The following is a 6,000-nucleotide window of genomic DNA, read 5'->3' as shown; positions in this document are numbered from 1 at the left end:
GTTTAGTCAAAGCTCAAAGGGATCCAAGCCCAATAAATCAGTGGTTTTCTGTTTACCGCACGGCATACCTACTGGGGGAAATGGTGAGCAACAAGTGACCACTATGTCAAAATCTCTGCAATCAATAATGCAGTCCAGTGCAACTGAAACATACGATACAGCAGTGTTAATGCAGGCATGTGTGGGTGAGCCTGTGCATCTGCACGTGCATGCGTGCGTGCGTGTTGAAGCTTTAGGGCTCACAGTGGAAGGATAAGTTTGGTTTTTTCAAAAGGATTTTTTGTGGTGCAGAGATTATATACACAGGATTTGTGACGTCACATGGTCTCACACAGAGCTGGTACAATTCTTCAAGACTTTATATGTGGGGAGAGTTTTTCCAAGTTTGCTGTCCACCACAGAAGCTGACTCTACTGTCCCTGTTGTTCTGGGAGCCTTGTGGGCAGTGGTTGGGAAGTGTCTCTGCTGTAAGAGCAGGTATAGCTTGTGTAAACTTGCTCACGGCGTTGTGCTTTAAGATAGATTGGTTATTGGGGTTGCCGCCTGCCATCACGTGCGATGTCATGAGTGAAGTCTTTGAAGCTTTTAATGATCTTCTTTTGTGTCTGATACACATCTCTGGTGCATATTGAACGGGACATCGCTTGTCAGACATCGCTAGAGTCTTGGACACTTTTTTCTTGTAGAGGTATAATTGACATATCATAAATTCACCCTTTGATGAGTACGATTCCAAGTGGTTTACCTTATCTACACAAGAGTTTACAACCATCACCACTATCTAATTACAGAATATTTTCATCGTTTTGCATTCATTTTACAAAGTTTACAGAAATCGTTGCATAACCAAGGATCTCAAAGTTTTTCTCCTGTGTTTTCTTCTACAAGTATTACAGTTTTAGGTCTCACAGTTAAGTTTATCTTCAGTTTTGAGGTCAGGATTGATGTTTGTTTGTTTGTTTGTTTGTTTGTTTACATTTGGCACATAAATTTCCAATTTTACTAATAGCATTCAGTTTGCTTTGCAAATTTGTCTGGGTCTATTGTGAACTTCCTGTTATGTTCATTTGGTCTATGTGTCTGCCCCTTTGCTAATACCACACTGTTCTGATTGAATAGCTAAAAACAAGAGATGGGCCAACTGGAGGCAATGGTGCCAACTCTGTCTGCCGTCAACTTTTATAAATAAAGTTTTATTGGAACACAACATTGCCTCTCATTACATATCTATGTTTCCTTGTGCACTATAGATACAGAAGTTAATAGCTACGGCAGAAACTATACCACCCAAAAAACTTCACAGAACTACCAAAAAAATTGCCAACCTCTGCTGTATAGTAAGTCTTGAAATGAGGTTGTGTGAGACCTCCAACGCAGCTAGGTTTTTTTTTTCAATTGTTTTGGCCATTTTGGTTCTTTGTCTTCCCCTAAAGGCATTGTTAATTTTATATTTTAGAGTCAACGTTTTAATTTCTGCAAAAACTTCCTGCAGGAATAGTTTTTTAAAAAAATGTATGAGGGTAACCTTCACATAACATAAAATTGACACTATTAAAGTGAACATTTCAGTGGCATTTAGTTGTGCAACCAGGACCTCGAACTAGGTCCAAAACATTTTCTTCACTCCAAATGAAAACTATTACTCAGTAAACAGTTTCTCACCATTCCTCTCTGTCCCAAGCCCCTGGCAACTAAAATGTACATTTTGTCTCCAGGGAGTTATTTTTTTGTATAATATTATATAAATGGAATCGTAAAGTATGTGACCTTTTGAGTCTGGCTGCTTTCACTTAGTCTAATGTTTTTGAGATTCATCCATATTGTAATATGTACTAGACTTCATTAATTTTCATGAGTGAATGATATTCCCTTCTATGTATATGCCACAATTCATTTATTCCTTCATTTATAGATGAACCTTATGGCGGTTTTCACATCTTGACTGTTATGAACAGGGCTGCTATGAACAGGCACATATATGTGCTTTTAAAAATCTATTTTCAAATATTTTGGGACTGGACCTGGGGGATCATGGTACTTCTGTTTGAAATTTTGCGGTACTGCCAAACTGTTTTCTTCCTGCTGGGATTTTGAATGTGATTGGGATGAATCTATAAAATGGTGTGAGGATACTTAACAATGTTCAGTCTTCTGACCCATGAAAATGGTATGTCTCTATTTATTTCCATTTTGATTACTTTAATCAATGTTTCATAATGTTCAACTTACATATATCACACAATTTTTGTTAGACTTATGCTAAAAACTGTATCTCATGTTTATTCTTTCAATGGAAATTGATTGAAATTTTCTAATCTTTACTTTTAACAAAAAAATAGTCTTCAGGAATACATATTCTCTGTGATATTTCTATGTCGTCTTTGCTCACATAGAATCAAATATACTAAATAAATGTATAGCATATTAAACATTGCAGTGACTTAAATGGACAAACAGGCTGTATTAGTCTGTTTGACTACATTAAGAAAATGCTACAGATGGTAGGCTTATAAGAAAAGGAAATTTATTTCTCCCTGTCTTGGGGCTGCAAGTCTGAGATCAGAGCGACAACTTGGATAAGGGCCTTTTTCTGGTTAGTAGACTTCTCATAGCATCTGACATAGTTGAAGGAGCTAGGGATCTCTGTGATGCCCCTTTGAAAGACAACTATCCTATCAGATTCTTATACATGAATTTAAGGGGAACACAAAAATTTAGACCAGAGCTCAGACTGTGTTTAATGAATGAAAATAAGATTTAACATTAACAATACTTCTATGTATTGTTCCCTGCATAAATTGGTAGAGGAATTTTTTAAAAAGGAATGAATACAATAAGAGCTTTTGAAAAATACTCAACATGAATTTAAACTTAAACAATAATAGAAAAATTACAAGGAAATTTCCCTTTTTATAATTGACAGAAAATAATATACTAAAATGTGAAATGTTAGAAGCTTGCCTTTCAGGGGCAGTCATAGGTATATAATATCACTTCTACTTTTTGAAGCTGCACAGAAATATAAACCCCGAGCTATGGATATCCAAATAAAGAAGTCTGCATATCGAAAAGAAGAAATAAATATTTGCAATTATGACAAGTTTGTCAATCTAGCAAATTCAAATGTATTGGCCCATGGGACCATCACATGAATAAGAGATTGCAGAAAAAACAATGTATGGAAGATGACAAGAGCAAAATCAAGAGTCTTGCATGCAAAAGCAGTAACTACTTAGAACATGTAATAGAAAATACATCAATTCAAAATTGCAAGAATTAAAAGGTACCTAAGAAGAACCATAATGAAAACATACAGGTCTTCGTAGAAGCCATTATACAATTTTACTGACACATTCAAGTTAAAGAGTTCTCAAATAAATGAGCAGTATGTCTTATACATCGAAGGGAGTCTAGAATGTCACAAATATGACAAATTCTTTTATCAGATTAACAGACCTGGTTCCTTAAGTTTAGGGCTAAGCCAAGAAAATAGACAATCTTGAGCTTTTGTCCTCTGTTCCCAAAATTAATCCTGGAAAAACATAGAGGAGAGAATGAAATTTAAAAGGATACACATCAGCGATATGATCTAAACAACAAAACAGGAGAACCCCCTGAGGGAGACTGTAGACTGTGGTGAGTTGGAACTTGTTTTCAGGTGGGGGTGGTGGACCTCTGGTTGACCTCGCAGATTGCAAGGTCCTTGTCAGCTTCCAATCCTTTATTTTTTATGCCTACTGCACCTGGTCTTCCTAGGTGGTCTCCCACCCAAATATTAACCAGGCCCGACCCTGCTTACCCTGCTTAGCTTCCGACATCAGACTGGATGGAGCTTCTTCAGGGTGGCATGGCTGCACACTGAAGGAGGGGTTTGAAAAAGGAAAATCAGTGCTCTGAGCTATGAAATGTAAAATAAACAACTTCAGAAGAGTAGGACCTCCCAATTTCCCATGGCTCAGGCTCTTCCCCAGAAAAAATTAATCTTTTGGGACAAAATGTTTCCACGCTTTGGCTGCCTGGTGAAGAGACACTATAGGAACTGGAGCATCTTCTCTGACCCACGCTACAGACATGGGCAGCAGCTGCCCTCTAGCGTCTGTCCTGGGACTGCAGGATTCTCCAGCAGGGATGTGAGGACCCTGGGAGTGAGGCCTGAGGGGCTCGCCCACCCCAGATCAGAGTGCTTTGCAGAATCCTCCCCGGGACGCTACTCTGAGCTGTGCACAACCCGGGCAGGGCTGTAAGGTTGAGACCTCCTCCCCGTCCTCACCTCTTCAGGGCACTCGGGAGTCACAGCCTTGGTATGAGGGGACGCAGACTGCGGCAGGAAGAGGGCAGGGTTCCAGGTTGCTGAGTCAAGTGGGGATCAGAAGGAGATCTTTGAGAACCCCCAAACCGGCACAGGAACGAATCTCCACCCCTCCTGTGGGCCCGGGGCGGGGGTGGACTCAGGAAGTGCAGCCCGGATGTGACGTCCACTGACTTCCATCTCTGAAGTCTGAGAGAGGTGAGGGCCGCGTGTGTGAGGACAGCTTCACATCGGTAGAGGGAAGGAGCCCAGCTCGGCAGAGTCAAGGTATGACTCTGAGGGGAGGAATGAGGGCGCCCACAGAACCCTGGTTGGCCCCGCTGTCAGCACTGAGCGTCCCGGGCAGGGTCGGGAGGCGGAGCCCCTCACCCACTTCCTCATCGGAAGACTCAGCTCCTGAGGGCCTGGGAGGAAGGGGCGGGGACCCAGGTCGGCAGAGAAATGGACCCAAGATCTTGGTGGCATGTGTGTCAGGATGCTGAGGGCAATCTGAGGGGCTCAGCCACTCTGAATAGAGGACACACAACAAAATCCAGACCGTCCCTGCTTTCAGCCCTCTGAGCCCCAGGATATGGTGGTAACAAGCAGTGTTCACTGAAAGTGCCTTCGGTGGATGAAGGGAGCTTAGGCACTTGGGATGAGGGGAACAAAAGTAGGTAGGCAGAGGACAAAGAAGAATCATACTGGGGGTCAAGTTGAAGACCAGAGGGGTGAGGGACCTCATAGATTCCATCTGAGAACCTCTGGTCAACTCTTGTAATCTCTGTGTTTAGTGGGAAGATGTGATGTCCACAAGCTTCTCCCAGGAATTCTCTGGCAGTGAGGGATTTTGTCTGAGGGGCCTAGGCTCATGTCAGCTAAGGGAGGATCCCGGGACCTATGAGGGCTCAAGGTGAGGAATGTGATGGAAGATAGAGGAGGCCCCACAGAGTTTGCTGATGCTGTCAGCGATGCGAGGCCCCATGGTCAGATGACCACATATGCATTTCTTGACTTGCGCATCCACGTCTCAGAAAGCCTGGGGACTCGATGGAAAGGAGCCTGGCCTCAGGTCTTCAGAAGTATGGGCCTAGGTCCTTGTGGGAGCAAAGTGAGGATCCTCAGTGAGGAGTGAGGGATATTCGATACCCAGAGCAGAAGAGAACCAACAGAAGACCAGTCCCACTGTTTGCCCCTGGGAGACCCCATGTCGAGTTTCTCCCCGTGTGGCATTTCTCCACTTCCCTGTTTGGGTCTGAGAATGACTGAGGTCTTGGTATAAGGAAGAGGGCCTCAGGTCACAAGTTGGGAGAGCCCAGATACCACTAGGAGTCAAGGTGAGGACATGAGGGAAAGAGGGAGTGTAACCCAATCTGGAGAATTAAAGGTGGCCCCACAGAATTCCAGTCTGCCCCCACTGTCAGTCCTGGAAAATCCTGGAGTGCTGTCAGGTTGAACCCTTCCTAATTTTTAGAAGGGTGATTTCAAGGAGGTGAGGGCCTTGGTCTGAGATTCTTGACCAGGTCAGCTGGTGCTGGTTCCCAGGCCCAGGCAGGCGTCACAGTGATGTCTGAGTGAGTGCCCCACAACAGGTCACATGAGCCTTGGCCTGCCGAGCCCTTTTCTTCATGGATGGGAAGACCTGGTATCGGTGGGTGGATGGCTCCCCTCACTTCCTCTTGTAGTGTCTTATGGAGATGAAGCTTAAGGAA

This window comes from Rousettus aegyptiacus, unplaced genomic scaffold, assembly GCF_014176215.1.
Source record: "Rousettus aegyptiacus isolate mRouAeg1 unplaced genomic scaffold, mRouAeg1.p scaffold_m13_p_24, whole genome shotgun sequence".
Classification (NCBI taxonomy): Eukaryota; Metazoa; Chordata; class Mammalia; order Chiroptera; family Pteropodidae; genus Rousettus; species Rousettus aegyptiacus.
Note: the sequence above shows the minus strand (reverse complement) of the source record.